Source organism: Phasianus colchicus, chromosome 6 (genome assembly GCF_987193195.1).
Source record: "Phasianus colchicus chromosome 6, bPhaCol1.hap1.1, whole genome shotgun sequence".
Lineage (NCBI taxonomy): Eukaryota > Metazoa > Chordata > Aves > Galliformes > Phasianidae > Phasianus > Phasianus colchicus.
In genome coordinates this window covers 13,213,201-13,236,019 of record NC_143441.1, presented here as the reverse complement: position 1 = coordinate 13,236,019, position 22,819 = coordinate 13,213,201, and the positions used below count along the sequence as shown (strand labels likewise).

Here is a 22,819-nt window from a genome sequence, read left to right as displayed (position 1 = left end):
ACAAACTTCTTTGTTTGCAGGGGGGAATGGGCATGAGATCCAATAAGGCAGACCACTCTCTCTAGGAATTAGCACTTTTTTTGGTTTAGAAACAGGAAAGAATAAAGATAAACCAACGAGCTGCTTTCTTCACTCTGAATTGCTGCCTGGTGAGTCTGGTCTCCAGGTCCACACAGGACAGCAAGTGCAACTCCTCCAGCACAGCTCTGCTCTCACTGCTAATATTCCATGCAAATAGATTTCCTTGCTTTGGTCACAGCAGTCTATTAATTCAGCCCGCTTGTCTGGTACATCTTTATCCTCCGCAGGTTAATCCTGCCAAATTCCTTTGCTGTAGTACATGTCACACAGCGTATAATATCCAACAATGCAATTTTGCTAATCCTGTTTTATCAGCTTTGTTGCTCTGTCTGGTCAATCCAACAGTGAAAAAACGCACGGAGGGTTTTTGCCAACGTCTTCCCCTCTTTCGCCCTCCCCCTCCCCAACTTTGCATGGTTTCAATTAAATGGTTTGAGAGCAGAACACACTGTTTGGATACCCGCCAACGTCCTTCAGACGCAGAATGTCAAGGCACTTAATTATATAGGTCTCCAAACTCTTTCAGACGCCCCACCTACCCAGCCTGCCGCATTTACTGACGGCAAGTGTAAAAAATCAGCTCAAATCTCTTTTTAAAACACTCTCCACGCATTAAGGACTGGAAGATGGCTGAATAGCGACGTATTTATCGCCCATTATCTTACCGAAAGATTACACAAATGAGTGAAGACCGTCTCATTAACAGTTCTTTGTTGTCTTGTTTACTGTTTAGTGGACTCATTAACATTAATTATTAGAAGAGGAACATCAATTATTGCAATAACCTTTGTCAAGCCGACTAAACTGACTCAAACAGCCAATGAGCCGCGCTTGTCAGGCAGGATTTGCATGTGCAAAGCGAAGAGAAAGGACAGCCGAAACGCGCCGCGACCGCGTGTCAGCGTTCATTCCGGCACCAGCAGACCTCCGGGAGGAAAATAAAAGGCGAAAGCAATGCAGGGCTGGACTCCAGCAGGCCCAGCTCCACGGGGGAGATGCAAACAGAGACATCCCTGCTTCCTCTTGCGCTCCGCACGCCGTATTTATTACACTAATTATTTTAGTGCGGGGACTTTCTGGCCCCCAGCAGTGCAGCACTACGCTGGTAATCGAGGCCGGCTGCAGGGTGGGTGCCGGACCGGCTGCTCACTGCCTTGCCAAGGGACCTTCTTGCACCTTATGGGATGCTATGGCTGGGGTACCCTGCTGATTTCTTCTTCCTTGAGGAAACCAACCCCGGGTGTGGATCTCCTCTGTCTGAGCCCAGACTTAGCGCTGCAGGAATACTTCAAATCCTCCATTTAGCTCAGTAGCTCTGGCAGGAGTTAAATATCAGCAGCAGTGCATCTATAATTTAAAATAGTGCCAGGAAGAGGGCTGAGTCACTAAGCTGGATCCATCACCTCTAACTCTGTTTCTCAGGCTAACTGAAAGCATCCGCTCGTGCCCAAGAACAAAATGAGCCTTTTCGGAAGGACCCTGAGCCAAATCCATGGCTTGTAAGATTGTATTTGTACACAAATAGATACAAGGGCAGCTAAGCACCGCACTTCTTGCAGATGCTTCCACAGCTCCGTGCTGCGAGCTGCTGGGAGAGAATAAGCAGAGCGCTCCCTGCGCCAGCCGGGTTTTAAAGGAAAAAAAGCTTGTAATTTTGGGGAAGCTGGCCTGTGACAGTCACATTGTGTGCAGTGCTAGCAGGAGCCCTTCTCCAGGTCCCGCAGTGCGGCCCCACCAGGCCCACTGCTGCTCCCACCAGCACCGCTGCACTGGCTTTGTGTGGGTCTCCCTGCTAATAGCGGCGTGCAACAATTAAGCTGATTGCTAAATTAGCGATTCTGGCCCTGCAGCCTTGTGGGCAGGGGGAGGTCCACAGAGATGGTGCAGGCCCTTCCCTCGGCAGGAATTGTGCTGACAGGACAGTCCATCCGTCTTGGCGTCTTTAGACAGCTGTGCTTACCTAGCAGAATGTAAACATTTCTGAACTTTGCTTACTGGATAAAAGGAAGCATTAGTTTCCTATTGCATTTCCTCCTGCAAGATCAATCATACATGCAGGCTAGACAGAGCTTCCCTGTGTTTGTAATTAATCTCGTAAAGGAGGAACATCTCCCCTCCATCGATTGCTATATTTGTATGCAGCCTTCCTGAGAGACAGAGAGTGGAAGAGGAAAATAAGGGCCGGTAGCAGAATAATAATCAGCCGATCCCTTAATAAGGGCCTCATGTGCTATACAGACACAGCAAGATGCTTTTGTGGCCAGCCGGTTCTTTGTTGGAAAAATCACCTTGTAACAGAGCGACTGGGGACCTCACATTGTTTCTAGATGTCCTGATGCCAGAGGAACGTGAAGTTCACAAAGAGTTTGGGGCTCTTTTTCTGACTTCTTTTTCCCAATTGCCTACAGGTGTACTGCAAACAAGCCCTCCATCTCCCAGATGTTCTGCTGCCTCTTGCCACGTGTCACTGCCTGCAGACACCACAACTTGGTGCCACGCCGGTTGTACACCGAGCTCTCTGCACACGGGAGACTCCCACCAGCAGCTGTTCCAGAAATAGGTATCATTTGCATTTTCCTTAGCACATACAGAAATGTTTAAACCCCACACTAAGGAAATATTTGCTAGAAAAGCAAAACCAAACAAAAAACACACTACAACCTGCTAGATCACGAAGAATCATTTCCTCCTTTCTGAGCACGTACAGGCACTGCACTCCTGAGGACAATGTCTTTGAGCCACTCGGATGCAGATGGAAATGGGGCAGCAAGTGCTCTCTTGCAGCTCCTCAGCTCCAGATCTGACCCGCTGCTGCTTTACATCTATCCGTTTCATTGCACAGAACACATCGAGCTCGTTGACATTTACATTGGGCCAGCACACTCTCAGTAATGAGAAAACAAATAGACTCCCAGACATGGTCAGAGCGAATGTACTCTTCTGGTAGGCACCATGCTAGCCCGGGCTGTCACTGCCTGTTTTGATTTAAAGGAATAATACACAGATCTGCTTTTTGAGTGCAACACTTGGATGAGTCAGAGCCTTTCCATGACTAACAGCAGCAGGACGGTGCTGTTACAGTTCAGTGCAGAGCCCACCCTGTGGTACCTCAGGGAACCTTGTCTTACAAGCCGGGAGATGAGGGCCTAGTGCCCGTGGAGTATTGAACTGCGCTTCCTGACAGAAAAAAACAACCGTCGGACATTTAAGGAAAATGATTTACAGCAATAGAGAACAGCTCTTCAAAACAAAGTGCAGGACTGCTATTATCTGCTGCATGACGAGCACTGTGGAGCTGTGGGCAGCCTGGTCCAGGCTCCAGAGCTGGAAGTTAGCGGCCCTGCCTGTGGCTGGGGGGTTGGAACTTGATGATCCTTGGGGTCCGTTCCAACCCAAACCATTCTATGATCCTGTGATCATCTAATCCAGCTTCCACACCACGCTTACAGAGTGCAGTACTGAATGCTCTGACACGATGCAGCCCCTTGCAGGACAGGCACTGAGCATTTGTTTTGCATCATTCCTTTTTAATTTAAATTATAATAGTTTTTAGCCCTGCAAAAATTAAAATATTGCCTCAAAGGAAAAAAATCTGGAATATGCACAAAATGCCTAAGTGCACCTTTTTCTTTCGGAGTACTTAACAGCCCACACTTAGATATAGGCACAATTTTCAGAAATAATTGAATACTAACCTCTCCATTTTAACAACTCTTTGTCACACAACACTCACATCTATGCCGTAACGAGCTGGCTTTCATCATGGAAATCTACAGCCCATTACAATATTGCCTGTTCACTGTTCGGAGGAATCATCAGCAAAATTAAGTGACAAATGATCAGTCTCAACCTCTCCATTTCCATTCCCTTGCTGCCTGCATGGCTGTGCACCTCACCTGGACGAGGGGTGCCAGATGAACAGAAGCATCCCTCAGCAGCTCCTGACCCAGGGGCAGATGCTGAAAATCCTGCATGGGATTAAGAAGTCTGCCTCTTGTCACCTGGCACTGCTGAGCACCCTCCCTGCTGGTGCAGGATGCAGCTGCTCCCCCCTTCTGCCCCACTCAGCCACTGTGATTCAACAGTCCATACTGGAAAGAAATTGCATTTGCTCAGTTTCTGCCACCCTCTCTCACAAGATGCCATTTGCAAACACTGACTGCTACAAGTGAGCTGTTGTTCAAGCATTCAATGTTAGGGAACATGCAGAAGATACAATCTATATAAGACATAATGACAGCGAATGCTTCACTAAAAGGAGAATGGTTTATGGAGGGCTGGGCACTGGCTGTAACCCAGGAAGCTCAGAGGAGCTGAGTGTAACCCATTAAAGATGATAACAAAGTCACTGTGAGTTCTAAGTAAGACTTGCACAGAGCAAAAAAGGAATTTTACTATTTGTTTTTCCTTTCTATCCTTGTGACCACCGCTGGCCTTTGCTCCTACACGCACTCCTCTCAAGTCCAGACAACCAAGAAATGCAAACTGCTCTTCAGGCTGCAGTAATTTCTCAGCGGCGCTGACTGAGAAGAGGCTCCTGCTCCTCCCACCTCTGCCTTTGTAAAACTGAAGACAAATTCTAACGTTGGTTCCTTCCTTCAGCCAAATGCTGCAGGTACCTTCGGTTCCTTTATGCCATATGTTTTATAGCCAAATTATAGCTGTGGACAGAAACAAATAAAAGCTCTCCTTCTTAGGGAAAATGGACCCCAAACTCCAAATTCTATCTGCTGTCTGCCAGGCTTCTTTCACAAGCAGATACCCTTCTGTTCTCAGACTCCGCAGAGGCTTCAGATGGGCATTTCTCAGAGCAGGCAGGAAGACAATAACAATTAACAGAATTATTCAGTTCTGGTGAAGCCAGATAAAGACCACGCTCAGAGCAGGAACTCAAAATTACGTCCCTGATGAAATGTAGTTTCTGGTCACAGTCATTTCCTCCTTCAGAACAAAACCAAACAAGCAAAAAGACAACAGCACAACAAAAGAAAACGTGCACCCAAACAAATCAAAGCAAAAAAAAAAAAAAAAAAATCATCCCCAAACAAATCTTAAGGACAAGCATGCAAGGGCTTTCCCCGTGCTTTGCAGAGACTGCAGTGTGACCCGCATTACTGCAAACCAGCTGCACAAAGCCACCTCTTATTTTGTTACCAAACTGGTGGAAAAGCATGAATCAAAGTGCAAATACTTCAGAGCTTTAACGTTAAAGCTGCAGACGTGACAGAAAATCACATATGGTCAGTCGTACCACAAACACGACGCCGCAGTCCTAAATCCAGCTGGTCTCCTTTATCACAACAGGATGCGTCTGTCTAGCAGTAGTCACCCAAAGAACAAAGTCATCTCGTGTCTGGAAGATAACAAGTTAGAAGGAGTCATGTTCAAGGATTTCAGCTTAATTAATAGCCATAGATGTTATTATCTGCCTCTAGCTTTGCTTTTAGTTTTTTTTCAGACACACTCTCATTTAACAAACAGAAAACAATCAAGAAAATTAAACATAGTAACTCGGTCAAGCATTTTTTTGGGAAATAAACATAATAAACATACATTTTAGATTTTTACTGCACAATATTTATGTCTCCACAGGGGGACAGGACTATCACGGCTCTAATTTGTTTAACACAAACAAGCACGAGTATTCTGAAAATGAGAACTGCGAAGCGATGCATTTGAATCTGTACCCAAAGACAGAGCTGACAAAACATACTCACACGTGCAAAGGGAGCGCCTGGGAACGAAGCTAAGCTGGGGTTATTTGCACAAACAGGTATTTTTTCTCCCAGCAGAGATGACAGTAAAAGTACTCCTGTCACCATCACAGCCTCCTGCAATGCTAATGTTGGATGTCTGTGTGTGTGCATGTGCGCAGGCAGCTTTTGTTAACGTTTGTCTACAAAATTATAATAGGTGTCTTTCCTTGTGCGCTGGCTTGTGTGATAGAGGTTTCAAAGACAAAACCGAGCCCTGCCTTTAATATAGCGTTATCAGAGGCATCTCCCTCGGGGAGGTGTTATGGTCATCGTGCTGACACCAAGATGAGATATGCGCTTCTTTGAGAGAGACTGCCACAAAGCGCTTCAGAGAATGGCTGCTCAGCTAACGGATGTGCATAATTACTGCTCGCGATGGCAGGTTTTGACAGGCAGACACCAGAGGTAGCACAAAGACATGCAGTGGTGCTGCTGAGCTTGCAACTCGTTCACTTGGCATCCTCCCAGCTGAACTTCTGCCAGAAATACCATTTTTTATGGCACGCCCACAGGTATTTAGAGACCCCAGCCTGCAGCTCCTCACCCAGATCAGCGTCAGAAGCGGATGCGTACACCCAGCCTGCTCTCACCCACATCACAAATGGATGAAGATGCTTCTAGAGGAAGAAGACTGCTGGAGTGTGCCCAGAGAAGGGTCACAAAGATGATCAGAGCGCCGGAGCACCCCTCCTAAAGAATAAGGGCTGAGAGAACAGGTTTGTTATGTCTGGAGAAGAGAAGGCTGAGGGGAGACCTTGCTGCAGCGTTCCTGTACTTAAAGGGAGCTTATAAGTAGGAGCGGGACTGACACTTAACATCTGATAGTGATAGGACAAGGGAGAATGGCCTTAAACTGAAAGTGGAAAGATTTAGGTTAGAGGTTAGGAAAAAAATTCTTTACTCAGAGGATGGTGAAGCCCTGGCACTGCTGCCAGAGAAGCTGTGTGCCCCATCCCTGGAGCTGCTCAAGGCTGGGTTGGATGGGGTCACCTTGATCCGGTGTGTGGCAGCCCTGCCCACAGCAGGGGGTTGGGGCTGGGTGTGCTTTAAGGTCTCTTCCAACACAAACTATTCTGTGGTGCTATGAAACACCATCCCTGATGTGAAAGCAGTCACCATCAACAGGGTACTGCAACAATGGAGGAAGCCCAAGTCTGAAAGTGTAAAATTTAAATTTATGGGCAGATAGGATGTTGCTGCAGAAATACTTCTATGGAGGCCAGCCAGCCTAACTCAGAGTGAAAGGATGGGGATCGTGTCTTGCATTCAGTGTCACAGCTGTAATGTATGCACTGGAGAAGACAAACTCATGGAGCATGTTTCCCCATGCCTTGCCCCTGCACCCCCACGCAGCTGGGGACAAGGTTTGTGAATCCATCTGCTCCTGCCCTGCAGATACACCCCTCTCAGGAATTTCCATCCAAACTGACCAAAGCTGTCTTTGAGAAAGTTCAGAGAACCATGTGCACGGCACATCAGTGTGACTGATTCTGAAGGTGAGATGGAGGCGTGGGGATCTCAGAGCTCAGTGTGGGAAAGGCCAGCATGTGGCTGGGGGGCAGCAGGAGCCCTATCACACACTGCAACCACGTCTTGAAAGGTTTTATAAACAAATCCAAAGGAGGCTATTGCATCTGCCATTCTGTGTACAGAAGGAATGAAAAAAATTATTGTAAAATGGCTTAGCAAATAGAAATCAAACTGCAAATAACAAAACTACATAAATAATACAACAACGATGATTAGATTGCTGTATTTTGAGTGGATTTGAGGCAGATGTGAAACAGGTGGTAATTATTTGCTACAGAGTAACTGCAATTTACTTGAATTAACTGCACAATACATTTTGGCCACAAATGCTTGTATTAATGCACTGCTTTCTGAACTTCTTTGGGAAAAAAATTAGTAGCAGGTTGTGTTTTACCACAGCACTTGCATTTTCTTTATCCTCAATAAAATACAAACCTTCATGCAGACCCTGAGGTCAGACAAGCTGCCAGGACAGCAAAGACAAGCAGGTCCAGGCGGAAAATGAACGCTGGCTCCGTGCAGGAGCTCCCTTCCAGCTGGTTTCCCCCCAAACACCAACACCACAGCCCATGCCATACAGTCAGCCCCAGCCCACAAGCTTCCTCAGCACTGCAGGGCTGGCTCTCGGCACCCATCTGCTTGCAGGAGGCCTCTCAGCCAAACTCACCTTCCTCCTAAAAATTAACACCACGCGACCATGAGATCCTCAAGCAGTGGGAAATGGCAAATGTGCTGCTATGCTCCACTGGAAACATTACCACGCTGGCAGAGGAGAGAGGCTGAAGGGCAACAACTAATTATCACATTAGAGACGGGCACACACCTCCTTATTCTTAAAATCTGTATCTGGAAAGTCCTGCTTTAGATCAGGCTGTGCCAGGAGCTCGTGCTGCTGTGGTTCGGTTGCCCAGCCGCAGGCAGGCCCGCTCCGCCTCCCCTCCTTCCAGGGTCATAAACTAATTACAGCCATGCTCCAGCAGAAGCTTCCTGTTGGGTTGGCATGCCATCCTTTTAGCGCAAAACCATGAAAAATCTTAATTTGCTTTAGAGGAGTCTGCTAGCCATATTAATAAATTACGACGCCAAAATAAGAATAGCACCGCCTGGAAAAAAAAGGAAGCACTGAGCAAAAAGCATTACAACCGCTGCGCAAAGCACGTATTTGCTATATTTAGCTTTTCACCCTACAGGCTGATAATCCCAAAGTGGAACGAGAGACCTGCTGAATCACTACACCTATAAAACAGCACTCTTGTGAGCAGCACATGCTTTCAGTCTGTGCGTTACAGGAAACCCACACCTGGCTCAGGGGCACGGCGCAGGGCAGGGCTCAGCCCCGACGGCCCCCTACACACTGCTGACTGCAATAGAATGGGGGGGAGGAAAGTGCTGACCCTCTCCAGAGCTCCCATCACTCCTGGTATTGGGCTCCTGCTCCCCCAGTGAGCGGTGCTGCGGTACCATATGGCCAGCCGCAGCAAGGCTTTCAATAACGCCTTCTTAAAAATAATACCCTTTTTCTCTCAACAAGCTTTACAAATCAATACAGAAAAAGAACACTTGAATTAAGCAGATGCTTACGATGTTCCTCCTGGCAATTTACGTGATTTATTGAGTTATACTGCAGTCGTTGTCTTTTTTTTTTTTTCTTTAAATGAGATTAAGTCTGAACAGCAGCCAGCAACTAAAACATTTTTCCATTTTTTAATTTATATTTTATTTTGTTATATTTTCAGTATAAAACTTAGGGAGGAGTACAGTAGCTACAAGACCTAAGAGCCAGGATGTGCAATTAATCAGATTTGAGAAGCAAGCACCATTTATCTCCATAAAACAAACAGAATCTATTCTATTAAGAAAATCCATTCAAATCACAAATGTGACTGCTGCTAGTGAGAATATTTTGCTTGGCAAAGGGCCAAAAGGTTCTAAAATTATGTATTCTATTTTTATGTCCTCCCTGGATTGGATTAGTTACTAAGGCAACTGAAGAGTTCCGTCCTGCTGGTTAACAGCTATACTGTACTCCATAAAATCAGCTACTATATAGAGTCTAGGTGCCCGCAAAGCAAAGGCAGCACAATGGTCTTTGGAGGCTATTTGCTACTGGGTGGTTTTGTACAACCAAACTCCCCTCCTTACATTTTAAATGCAGGTAATTAGATCTGGGCCATGGGCCTTTTCAAGTTTCATTTCTGGGTTGTACTTTTAAGAAAAAAGAAGATGCAACTTCTCCAAATAAGCATCCTCCCTGACAAGGGAATTTGATCACTTTTCATTTCCTAAAGATGCCACAAGTGAATCAGAGAGATGTCAGTGCAATGCACGCTCTTTGGTGCACTGAATAGAAATAGGACAGAGTTTAATAGAAAAAGTGACAAGAAAGATAAAGAAGATGCCCTGAAATAGCTCTCACTCCCAGAAATATACAAGAATTTTAGCATAAAGGCACACCATCTGCAGCACCCTTTAAGTACCACATAAAGGTCATATTTTTAGCTGATCCACTGCTCTCAGGTTTAATTACATGCTTTCTTTATGTGGACATACCTTTGTCACCAGGGAGAAGAAAAGTATGGCAAGCCTCTGAGGACTGCACTCTGTTTACTGATGCAGAAGCCCTATAAAAGCCCCCCTGTGCAACTTCACAAGCTGTCTGCCAAGTTCACCTTGAACAGCATAAAATCCAAAGCTGATGGGCAGCTCGAGGGTCGAGTCCTTTGGCTTGCGTGTTCCTTGTTAACAACTTCAGACAGTCAGCTAGATCCAATCTCCTCCTCTCCTTTTGCAAATTCAGACCCATTTGAAGATGATGTTATTCTGAAGGACAAGAACACATGCTTGTGCAACAGCTGCCACATTGAGCATTCTGGAATTGTTCAGTCTGGAGAAGAGGAGGCCCAGGGGACACTTCACCCCTCTTTACAACAAGCTGAAGGGAGGTTGTGGTGTGGGGGGGTTGGCCTCTTCTCCCAGGTAATAGTGACAGGACAAGAGGTCAGCGATAGGCCTCAAGTTGTGCCAGGGGAGGTTCAGTTTGGATATGAGGAAGAATTTCTTCTCAGAAAGAGTGGTGAAGCAGTGGCACAGGCTGCCCAGGGAGGTGCTGAAGAACCGTGTGGATGTGGCACTGAGGGATGTGGTCAGTGGGCATGGTGGGGGTGGGTTGATGGTTGGACTGGGTGATCTTAATGGTATTTTCCAACCTTAAGGATTCTGTAATCTTTCCAGCTCAAGTGCAATGAGGTCAGGTTAACTTCCTTTCCAGGCTACAACAAAAAAAACCTGATAAAGCTGGCAAGTCATTTCTAGCTCAGGATGCTCCATGCTGCCAGGCAGGATTTCTCTTCCCTGTGCAAACCACTAGGAAACACCTGGTTAGCAAACAGACACACTGGACTATGCATCAGTCCCACAGCTGCTTACACAACCTCTTTCTTATACACAATGCATTTGTATAATATATACCCATAAATAGATGCTATCGGATGTTGACAGGAGTAATTGGAAGTGCTTAAATCGGCTCCTCCATAAATCATTTGCATTCACTGGGTTTCACCCGTGCCCTTCTTGTGCTCTGCTTCCTCTGCTCGTATTGATGGACAGCACATGAACTGGGGCACTTTCTGCTCCCTTGAATACTTGAATCACCAAAAAGAGAGCAGCAGAAGGTTAGCATTCAAAGGGATCCCTCTGCGTGGCTGAGAGCAGCCCTGTCAGTAGGCAGGCAGACCTCTGACAGCACCTCTGCCCCAGCACCATGGCTTCCTGGCGCACGGCTTCTTGCTGCCTCGAGGCTGGCGAATGTACACAGCTGCTGGGAGGTGCTGAGGCTGACCCACAGCACGGAGCATGCTATTCTGGGAGCTGGTTCAGGGCACTCAGCCTCTTCTCTGAACTACACTCGGTTCTTCGAGCATCACTCTCCTACAGTTTTTCAACAAAACAACATTTAATGAACCGTTTGTGATGCTTAAAGGAAGCCTTTTCCAATGTGGTACTGTACCACAAAATGGACTGCTGCTGAACTGAGACAGGGATGCTCCAACTGGATGCATTTCATGCACAAAGCACGTTCATTTTAAACACTGTGAGCACCCAAGCACTTCCAGCAGGAACTCCTGCAGGGTCCCCCTGCATCAGCCGGGAGTGGGGCAGGAGGGAGAAGACTCTCCAGGCTCAGTGCTGGGAAGAAGCAAAGGGAGTGAGCAGCATCTCAGCACCCCCTTAACCAGTGCAGCTGTTTTAAACTATCTTTAAGTACGGATGTTGAATAGCTGTACGAATAAAATGAACTCAAAAAAAGGGGCAGTTAAAAATCAAAGGAAAAATTACAAGATGCTGACATACAGCTCCAGCAATGAAAAGACAGCATTACTAGCAGACATGCCATACCATGAAAACTCAGAAGCAAGTCAGCGCCCAAAATAAAATAAAATTAAAACAAAACAACAACAAAAAAAGCACAAAGCAAAACTTTCACTATTTTTTTTTTGTGGTCAACTTCTTGTTTCAGCGAACCCTTGCCTTAATGTGCACCAACACAGCAAATCTAACCAGAGCATCATGGCCAAACATAACAGGACTGCAATAACAGGTATCAATCCCCCAAAATAATATCAGAACCAGTCTCAGGACCAACATTTCAGCACTGGATCTGCCACTTTATGAAATAACTGTGCTATCATTGCCTATAACCCCACAGGCACACTGTGGGAATGTCCTTCAGAGACGCCCATCCTCCTACTGAGAACAATTCTACCAAGTTTCTAAACAAGACCGAGTTCTTCACTTTTGGCACAGGGATGGTCCCCTCAACTTTGCAGAGCTGCCCACACCCAGGTCTCCTTGATCCAGTGCTGAGCACTCAAAAGCGCTTACTTTAGAAGAAACGAAGCAAGGAGGCTGAACCTCACAAAGGAAGGAATTCAAACAGAAATGCCCCACCAAGCATAAATTCCTCTAGACATCTATTTTATTTTTCAGTGCAAGGCCACACTAATGCAGCCTGCTCCTGTGGGGAGCTGTGCACCTCTGACCCTCCAGGACTTCCTCATGCACTGAGCCTCATGCTGCACAAGGGAGTCCAATTGGCATTCTTTGATATTCAAGTTAATCCATTCCTCAAATCACACAGACGAGAACCAGGCTGCTGATTTAAATGGGAGACTTGCAGGTTTGCAAAATCAGGTCATGGGGGAAAAAAAATCCTGTTTTGTAATGCCTGGAAAATGCACTTGTGGGAGAGATGAGGTTTCTTTTCTAGGGAAGGAAATATGCAACGAAACTCAAGGAAAGGAAAATGAATCCTTGCTTCTGAATTGAAACAAACTGCTGTCTTAGTGGCATAAGTAAATTAAAGGTGAAGGCTTTGTCAGTGACTGTGCTCTGCAGAAGACAGCTAGAGTAAAAATGTAAGATTTCTGGGACAAGAGAAGTCACAAGAGATGAACACTGCATGATTTAATTATCCATCTGGAGGGAGAAATTAAGCTTTTGACATGGAGCTGCATATAAAGAAAGCAATTAGACTCCCTTTAAGAAAATTAAGAAGGGAGTAATAGTTTAAAATGCTACTATGAAATCGTTAGTTATATGCAATGGTAATACACAGAAACAGCAGCATGCTGTGCAGACTGATCTAGATACTCCATGGTTGTATAACAGTTTCCCTTTTCTAAAGGCTGGAGATCTGCCAACAGAGAGAGGTTTCAGTGTGGACACAACTTTGACATTTCACATGGAAGTCTTCTCAGCTTCAGGACCCTCACTGCTGCTAGGTATCTTGGACATGTATTATTCGCAGGCTATTAACCCTCTCTAAATCAGTATGTGCTGTGAATCTGGTCTTCGTATCAGCTTTTACATGTACACACTTAGCTTAGGTTCAAGCTTTTGTGATAGACTTCTGAATAGAATACAGTATATTCTGAATACAGTACTGGCAGAAGAGCAATTCACTCTTCCTCTTGTTAGTGAACACACACATGCGCCTTGGCTCTCCAGGCTCCACTGGCACCACATTAATTCAATTGAGATGAAGTGGTAAGCTTCCAAAGCAAAACAAAAATAATAATAAAAATCATGTAAGCAAGCTTCAGGTTTTCCTAGAGGGTGAATCAGCATGAGACCTTTGACCAAGACAGAACACTGCCACTCCACGAAACAAGCCCTAAAGCATTAGAAAGATAACTAATAACAGACTTACGTCTTTCAAGATCAGGAGTGTGTAAAAGCTCATTTTCTAGACTGTGCACCAAGTCTACATTCTTTAAACTACATTCCCTGTCTTGGAATGCTACCAAAAATTATTGAGCTGTCATCAGTACAGAACAGAGCACTGTCGACCCACTGCACGGTTTTGTTATAGTATCCTTATTTGAACAAGTAACAATTTGAGGAAGTAGATGTTTTGCTCTGTTATCATTTTTATCTAGCAGCACTTCCCAGAGCCAAGAAATTGCTCTGTCATGCGTGTAGAAGCACTTGGCTTTGTGCAACAAAAGTTCCCAGAGGGTTAAAAAACAAAACCCAAACTCATACTTTCTGTAATCCTATCAACAAGCACACAATTTGCACACAGAAGAACTGGCCAGTATACATTTGAATGCATTGAATAGCCAAGTGAGGTGCAAGTCTAAGGCAATCATCTTTCCTTTTTAACTGCTCATTCAACAAAATGTTTGAAAGAGTAACAATTATTCATTAATGATATTTTAGCATTCTCTTTTATCAGACATTTAACTTTTCCAAACTAATGCAAATAAATAAATAAAAACATCATAGATTTTAGTGCACTGCTATCAGTACATTTCCTTCAGTTCTATTTTCTATTGCACTCACAGGGCTCTCTTTGAAGCCCTGGAACCTCAATGGTAAAAACCTAATGCGATTTGACCTCTTTTATGCAGAAAATGGGTTGATGGAAAGCAGATAATATCTGCAGCTTTATTCATTTCTGACTTTAGTACTCTTTTTCCCACATTCAGAATGCATGTTCAGAGTGGAAAACTGCAGTTTTCCCTTTTGTAAACAAGAGCTTGACTTAGCGCTGGACTTTCCAGCTTTTACAAGTGTAACTTCAGCAAGCACCACAATGGCTGCGGTTTCTGTGGAAAAGCTTTCTCTGCAAACACTGCCTGCAGGAACTGCTCTCATGGTCCTGTCTGTGCCATCCAGAGGGGTCCAGAGGGAGGAGGACTCTGCTGCTGCTGCTGCTGTCCATGGTGCCAAGTCAGTCCCATCACCATGCCCGCCTCTTGCTTTTTGTGTTTAGCTACCCAGTGTGTATAGCCCATGATAACAACACTGCAGGAACCATGATGTTGCAGCTTGCAAGAACATCTCCCTGCCAGCCCCTCAGTTCCAATAAGCACAGGTCATAAGGGAGGAACAGTATGCCTGAAGAACTGAAATGTATTAATGTAGATCTAATAAAGGCTAGTTTTGGAGTCTTACAAAAACCTATATGGTCTTTTGAATAATTAGTGCTGGCACTAAGCCCTTTAATCCAATAAAGCCTCATTATATCCATAGCAGACCTCACACAACATGCAAATTGTATGGCTCCTGTAGAGCAACCCATGTGAGGGCGAATGAGCTGTCGAGAATGTAGGTTGGGACCAGAATCATCCCCAAGGCAAAGCATTTATTATACCACACCACATTTCTCCCTTGTAACATCTATGGGCTCTTAGCTCACTGCAGACAACAGGATGAGCACCATGAGTGGGGCATCTCAGGAAACTCAGGCCACCCTAAGTTATGCTCTGCTTTGCACTGCCTGGTAAAACAGAACCTGTGCTATTGTAATAACCATGATGACTATGCAGGGAAAGGAGGATGATGGCCCTTAGAACGAGTTACCAACCAAAATGCCCTAAGGCAAGTGGTCTCCTATGTTACAGAGGCCGCGTTCAGCGAGAGATGGGAGTTGTAGCAGCTCTGCCTTCTTTATCAGAGCTCTGGCCAGAGGTAAGAGAAAAACAAAAGCTAGGAGAACATAAAACATGAGTATTCCAACACCCAGGGCTTCAGAGGGACGTTAAGGGGACATGCTATCCCGATCAAAACACAGCCCTGTGTTCAGAAATGAACAGAAAGGAAAGCCCTGACATCTCCTAAAATGAATCAACTGCCACAGACGTGCAGAGAAACACTCTGCAGATTGAAAACTAAAAGAGTATTGCTACTGTGCTTTTAAATTGCCATCTGTTGACCCGAGCACCAATCTTTTGGCCAGGTCAATGAGACTGGCGGGCTTCAGTCACACTGCTGCAGTCACTCCCTGTTGTGCTTTGCAGCATCTTTCCCCTTGCTCCATTTCATGACCCTCTCTCTAATTGCAGGAGATTCAGCTGCACAGAGAAATTCTACATTGACGGATATAGAACTTAAAAAAATGCAAAAACAAAAAGAACCCCATACAAATAAGTTATGAAGAAATTCTCTTCTCCCAGCCCTAGGCATAAGCAGCCATTCATTCCACACAGGCGATAAAGCTATTTGTTGCTGGAGGACCTCAGGGGTTCGATACCTGATGTAAAGCAGATGATTGCTTCCATCGATTCAGCCAAAATACCCGAGTGGAGCTGCATGCTGTCATGACCACAGTGCATGCATGATTTTTGATGGTTTAATAAATAAACCATTGATTACAAAATGGAGCCTGATAAATCCTGACGGGGCAGATTTGCAGCTGTACCTCTCCTCCAACTCCTACAATTAAAGGCTTAGTACTGTGCTATGGTTAAGCAAGGACCAGCTCATACAGCAGCAACAGCACATTAGCAACATTTATGCAAATATGCAAAATTACTGCACCCTGTGTAAATGACAAGGTCACTCCTTTTTTGGCTAAAATTTTCTTGTCTGGGGCTGTCTTGCCACAGAACAGAACATTTCTAGCACCAGTGCTTTAGCTGCCCAATGACAGGACATGCTGAGATGAGGACCAGCTGGGCTCCAGGTGTGTGTGGGCTGCAAGGTGGGGAAGGGATGGTCCCACTCCTTGTCACAGGTTCACAAGAAAAACATCACGTAAGGCACACCTTGAGAAACAGTACATTGATAAATCAGGAAGAGAGATCTGGACCTCACACACTGCCTTTCTGCTATGCAAGGGGAACTACAGCCTTGCTGTAAACAGTTGCTCAGATGGCCTATTTCTTATCCTGAAGTGCTCGACTTAGAAGAACTCAACAGTTCAGTCTTGCTGATGAGAGAGAAAACATGCTGAATCAAAAGCTTTCATCTGTCCCTGCACACACAGCTTCCCAAGCAGGGATGCAGAGCTGGAGCCCAGCAATGCACACAAGTCTTTAGCCCCAGTCTCCACCACTATGCTGCAGAGAATTCATTACATCGTTCTGAAACTGACAGATACATTCTTGGAAGAACGTATCTAGTTATTAAGCCAGGCTAATACATGTCAAGTGACCAATGGACTTGCTTTTGTATTTACCTGCTAGACTCTCCAGTCAAAGGAAGGTCCTAAATACAGCAGCTGCTTATACCAGACTCATACTTAACTTTACAGTATTTTAACAAGGCTGGAAGTGCTCAGTGACATTCTTTAACAGTTTCAAGGCAAAAATCAAATTCTTAAAACAAATATATTGCAGAGGGGATTGGCAGAGAGAGAAAAATGGATTTATTATTTAGTTTTATTTATTTTTAAATCGATTCCCTCCAACCTTTCTGGAGATAGAAATACACATGATGATTAAAGAAAAAAAAAAAAAAAAACAGCTGTATTTTATCATGATAAATTCTTGTAATTTAAAAAGGTGGCTTTGCCCATTTCAACTCAAATGGAAAATGAGCTTTTGTTGGAAACAGAATGCATAGATCTACGCAATATGTTAAATAACACAGAAAGTATTACTGAGTAATGTCCATCACAGACTACTCATCTGAGTTAATTCTGTTTCCCAGATGAAATAAAGTGCAACAATAAATAATGGCTAATACACAGTTCCATGTAAAGTCAGGACCAGTCTTTTCTTTCATTAAATTTAGTACAGTGTATATGCCATGCATTTTTAATACCTTTAAATAATTTAGAAGAAACAGTGCAGACTAAGGCTGACAGGAAATAGTCTAGGCTCCTAATTTTAGGAAACAACCTATAAATGAAATTTCAGGAGGATGCAATTTCTTGATTAAAGCAAATTGCTATTGTCACACCCAGAAAAAAAATAAAGTATTATGTCCTAATACTCTAATTCATTACATTTATTGCTATAATTTAGGAGAGTACTACAAAGACAACCAAAGCATCACAGCCCAGGACATCATTGTGCTATATTATTCCCAGACACTGCAGAACAGCAACAGCCCAGAACTCGAGAAATTAAAGCAAAAAAAAGCACCTTACATAAACATACATCAGCTTCTGATTTTTTACAGGCAGCAGCAGCAAATGCATTTCTGACTCCTTCCATTTTCTTGCTGAATGGTTCTTAAGCATCTGTCTCCTCCCTACTCGTCACTCATGACCCTTATTTCCTACACGCCGGATTTCTGTCCTGCTGGTGAATCTGATGTGCCTGATAGAGCAAGCGTGCGGGATGCTGATTAGCTCCATCACCTTTAAAGTTTCCCCAGCCCATTCCTCAGGCAATCTCATCTGAAGGCCTATCTACTGCTCACACATGTGGCTCCCCTCTTACTCCAGGAAGACCTGCAGTGAATCAGGAAAGCTCTCAGGCCAGATGTTGAAAAGCAAAGATGTAAAAGCCCACCTGAGGCTGGAAACCAAACCCTGGTGTGTGTTTGTACATCACCTTGCAAACTTGTGGTGGCAAAGGTTTGATGGTGATGAAAGTGCCAGGCAGGAGCAGATCTACAGAAGGAAAGTTACAGCGCGTGAGCTTATGCAGGCAAATAGTAATGCAAATGAGTAACTATACTCACACAAGCAGCCTCCATGAATCCAGAATCATATTTGTGTTCAAATACTCCCTCCCACGGCTGCAAAGTGCGTGGGGAGACTGAGAAAGTCAGCCGCAAGCATAAGAATTCATACGACTTAAAGTCATCTTTATTAAAAACAAATGGTACATATTCGCTAAAGGAGCCGACAGCTCCTTCAGTCAGTACACTGAGACCAAGCTGCTGCAAAGCAGGCCAGCAGTTTTGCATCCAAGGACAGACTCTCACATGCTGCTCTAAGCATCCTCCTACCCCTCATCCTCCTCAACTCAGCTCCAGTCTGCGCCTCACCTTCCACCTCACCACCGCTGCAGCAGCATCCTCAGCACCTGAGGTCCTACAAAGCATGTTCAGTACCACACATGGAGGGCTCACTACACATAATACCTCTGTAAGTCACATCTTACAGCTTGTATTAATGCCAACTCAGTTCAGTAGTCCCTTCTGGATGTTGAATCGCTCAGTGAAGGAAACACACCCAAGGCTCAACCACATGCACAACAAGTAGTAAATTCTTCCACACTGAACAACACCTTTTGTCCTCAAAAAACACTTCATTCTTTTTTTTAAAGACCAAACAAAGTCCCATGTAAGCCAGCGGGTGAGAAGTTTAAGTTGTTATGAAAGAAATTGGATGAGTTATGTAAAACCTTTGAGTCTGGAACTTTTAATCAGTTTGTACCACATTCTAAAAGATTATGTAAAATAACTTATCTTGCTACAAAATGCAAGTATATGTGAAGAAGTAATCATACATAAGAAGGAATAGATTATAGTTTGAATCTGATTTCACTCTACTGAAAGCTAGAAATACTCATGCACTTCAGTTTACAAACTGAAGCCTAAAAAAGAGAATTGCAGCCATTACATTGTGCCCTTGGAATAAGCTGAAAAAAAGCTGCTGCAGCCTCAGCCCAAGGGAGATGAGGGTTTTGAAAGTGGTATAGTTGCACTTAAACTCAGCTTAGAGTACTACTTACACAGCCATTGGATACCAACAAAGTCATGGACTTTATGGGTTCCAACTCCATAATGTACTCAGGCAGCATCACTCCTGTACAGGTTAGGCATTCTTCTGTACCTTACATGCAAACAAGTGCCTTATGCATTATTTCCCTCTGAAGCCATGTTGGCACAGCAGCCTTCTTGTGCTGCAGGCACCTTTGGAGGCGAGTCCACTCACAGCCAAATCTCAGCCATGTCTCTCAGCAGAACAGGAGCTCCTCATGGATGTGCACTCTTGTTTGTTAGGATGCTGTTTGGTAGCATCCTGAGTACTGGCGGTATCAAGACCTGGCACAGCCTCAGCGTGCAGTGTGAAGGAGGCAGGCCCCAAGGCAGCAGTGCTCCGAGCACTCACTGCTTGTGCTGTCACACGCAGATCAGCAGAGCCCTTCCTGCCTGCAGGAATGTTGCTGTCCTAATGCAACTTCCAAAGTACTCTTGCTTTCATCATCTTGCTCTGTTTTGCTGTTTTCATCCTTAAGAAAAGGCAGTGGGAAAGCTCTTCTGGTCCTAGGGGAGGAGGGGAACAGCGTTTCCCCTTTTAAAAATCAAACTGTGGATAGAAAATAAATGAAGTGTAGAACAACCAAGCTAATTAACTTACTTGAATCCTATTTTTTCTTTCTACAACGAATACCAACGCATACACCTTGCACCTGTCCTCCAGTCTTCAAACAGGTACACGCTTCCCTTTTCCTCCACACACATAGCCCCCATCTGCCAGCCTTTGCTCTAATGTTCTGAATTTCTCTGCAGTTTCAAACCTTATTAAGAAAAGTCTGCTTAGCAGAAAGAAGCTTCCCTCCTTTCCCTGCCAAATCTCCCCCTCGCTACCAGCCTCAGACACAGTGCGTGGTACTGAGGGAAGCTGTGACAGATTTAAGGCCCAGCCCCCGATGCCCACGCAGAGCCTCAGACTAGCACTTTGGGACCAATATTACTGGGAGGTTCACAGTTTTCCTAATTGAACACGGAGTAGCGGCATCTCTTTTTTCATCTGAACTCAGCAGCAGAAGGCACCCGGCTTCTGGGGAAAGGATATGTAAGTACTCCCCGCAAGTAACAGCAGAGCTTCCTAAACAGCTTTTCTATGAGCAATATACAGCACAGAGCTAAATAAATCCTTCTTTTTTGGTCCTCACTTGAGGCGACCTGCGTAACTTGAATCACGGCTTTATTATCTAATAAAACCTCCCACCACACTAACTCAGCCTGTGCGTCCATGCACAGAGATGAAATGTGTGCACATGGGTGCGCGCACGCATCCATATCGCATATTCCTGCGCCTCACCATCTGGCATTGTTCTGGGGATTAACACACACAAAGTTAGGTTTAAAATGCCACATACGTGCCCGGGGAAGGAGCGCTCTCATTGAGTGCTTTAACAACCTACGTACAGCAGCTGCGAGAGATGAAGAAAGCTGGCTAAGGCTGCGTGTGCACGTTAGGCACAGAAAGCACGCACTGATACGTCGGCAGGCGCAGGAAGTTACAGCGATGTGTTTCACGTGGCAGAAGTAAGTTGCAAAACAGTACGACTGATTGAGGCTTGTGTAGGTCCAGAAGAATGGAAATATGACAAATGCTAATGCGACAGAAATGTCAAAATTGATGAGGAATTACACATGCTAGAGACTGAACAAAAAGTAGCTGAGATTAAGTCAGACAAAGATGAAACGCCAGATTGCCTAAAGCTAATTATCTGGACAATTAACGGCATGCCTGCGACTCATTCTGATTATTGAGAGCACAGCCTATTTGAGAAAGGACAAAGCTATTTGCAGAAGTCCAGGCTGATTTCCTCAGAAGAAGATGCTGGCAATGAAGTGGAAGAAATTCTTACCCTGGAGATCACTAAGCCAGCTGCTAAAGTGCAGCGTGGCTGCGTCACCTGGTACCAAAACCACACCAATCACTTCCTTGGGCTGTCATTAGTGTCAAAATGCAATGCACGGCTCATTTCCGAAGCTGATAATTTGACAGCGACCCTAAATAAGGAAAAAAAATATAAGTGCTTTCAACACATGCAAAGCAAGATACATAAAAGTTGTTGCTTAATTTTATCATCTATCATTTTAAGGAGATCTCTATGTTGTTCTATGTATATGCACTCCAGAGCTAAATGTGGTTCCCAGGCACTTTTTTTTTACGTGATGACTCTTCTCAAACCAGCCAGAGACCAGCCAGATGCAAATATGTGCCTACTCATCAGTTAATACAAGAAAACAGTAAAGATGTTTAATAAAAATATTCCACTTATCTCTCTTCAAAAAACAAACAAAAAAAAGCATCTATCTATTTAGGATTAGCCTATTGCTGTGGAATTATCTGAACCTTTCCCTACACTCCTGGCCCAGGACTGAGTTGGTATCTGGAATAAGTAATACCCAGTGTGTTTTAAGGACCACGTTTGTGACAGTAAAATGCATGGGATCCACATTCTGCTGAAGACACAGTATTATATTTTAGCATTTTTTCCCCTCCTAGTGACATCTCTGGAAATACTACGTGTTCACTACTGTCACGAAGCATCGCATCCATCAGCCGTGAGCCTCTTGGGCAGCAGAGCGAAATGGCTGTGGCCCACTCTGGTGTTTGGCCAACGGGTTTCCCCGCAGGCAGCCCTTCAGATACCAGAGGTAAAGCAGAGCAGCCGTCAGGCTGAGCAAGCGTCCAAGCACGAGCTTTGCCAGGGCTGGAAGGGCCAGCAGCAAGCAGCTCCCACCAGCCAGGAAAACTCCCAGGGCTGGGTTTATTCATCTGGGCTCTGGCACGGATTGAAGCAGTTCATGCTGCTTTCAGCACTTGGCTAACACCTTTGCACTGTATATATATATTCATTTTGGAGGTTTTTGCATCATTTAACATCTCAACGTGTAGGAATTGCCTTGATCCCCACATGAGGATATACTTCAGCACAGGGATCAAACAGTTGAGCTGTTCCTGCTGCTGATTTAAACGTAGTATTGTTCCCCTAAAAAGCTAGCAGCCACAGGACAGCATTTGCTGCAGAGCACATTGCAAGCTGCCACACTTCTCGGGACAGACGCTTTGTGGGGCTGACACTAATTTAACACACCATGCCTAGATTAATTTTTTTTTTTTAATTACAATCTTCATTGCAGAGCAGACAGTGGATGTTAGCAGAGGGGAAGACATCCAACTTTGCAGCAGGGAAACCTGCTTTGAACACATGCAGGAGGGGAGAGCCTGTGCCTTCAAAACATGTTTAATTTGTCCCTGGATGTCAGTGGTATGAAGACGCATTGGAGAAGCTGTGCTTCCCATTTTATTCTCTGCAGAAGAAGGGCTGGAAGAGGGAGCAGAGCAATGCTCAAGGCTGCACAGCTGAGGCACCAGCTCAGCAACTGGTTTGGCATGCAGACACAAAATTTGGTGGTGAAACAGTACTGGGCACCAGCCCAAACTCTGAACTGAAGCAATTTTGGTATATCCCCAATGAGCTCTGAAAACATGCAGAATAGGCTGCACATTAAGCCCTGACTCCCAC

At 44.9% G+C, this 22,819-nt stretch overlaps 1 long non-coding RNA gene across 3 annotated transcripts in view; it reads right to left on the bottom strand.

Moving 5' to 3' along the window:
• Nucleotides 1-22,819, bottom strand: part of LOC116227139 (uncharacterized) — a 57,071-nt gene that overhangs the window by 2,922 nt on the left and 31,330 nt on the right. For 2 of the 3 annotated variants that reach the window (XR_004166491.2, XR_016467703.1), the window contains exon 3: nucleotides 5,333-5,434. This is a non-coding gene — a long non-coding RNA (uncharacterized LOC116227139). Of the gene's footprint in view, nucleotides 1-5,332; nucleotides 5,435-21,151; nucleotides 21,297-22,819 lie in introns of all 3 variants that reach the window. The other variant, XR_016467704.1, reaches the window with a different exon arrangement.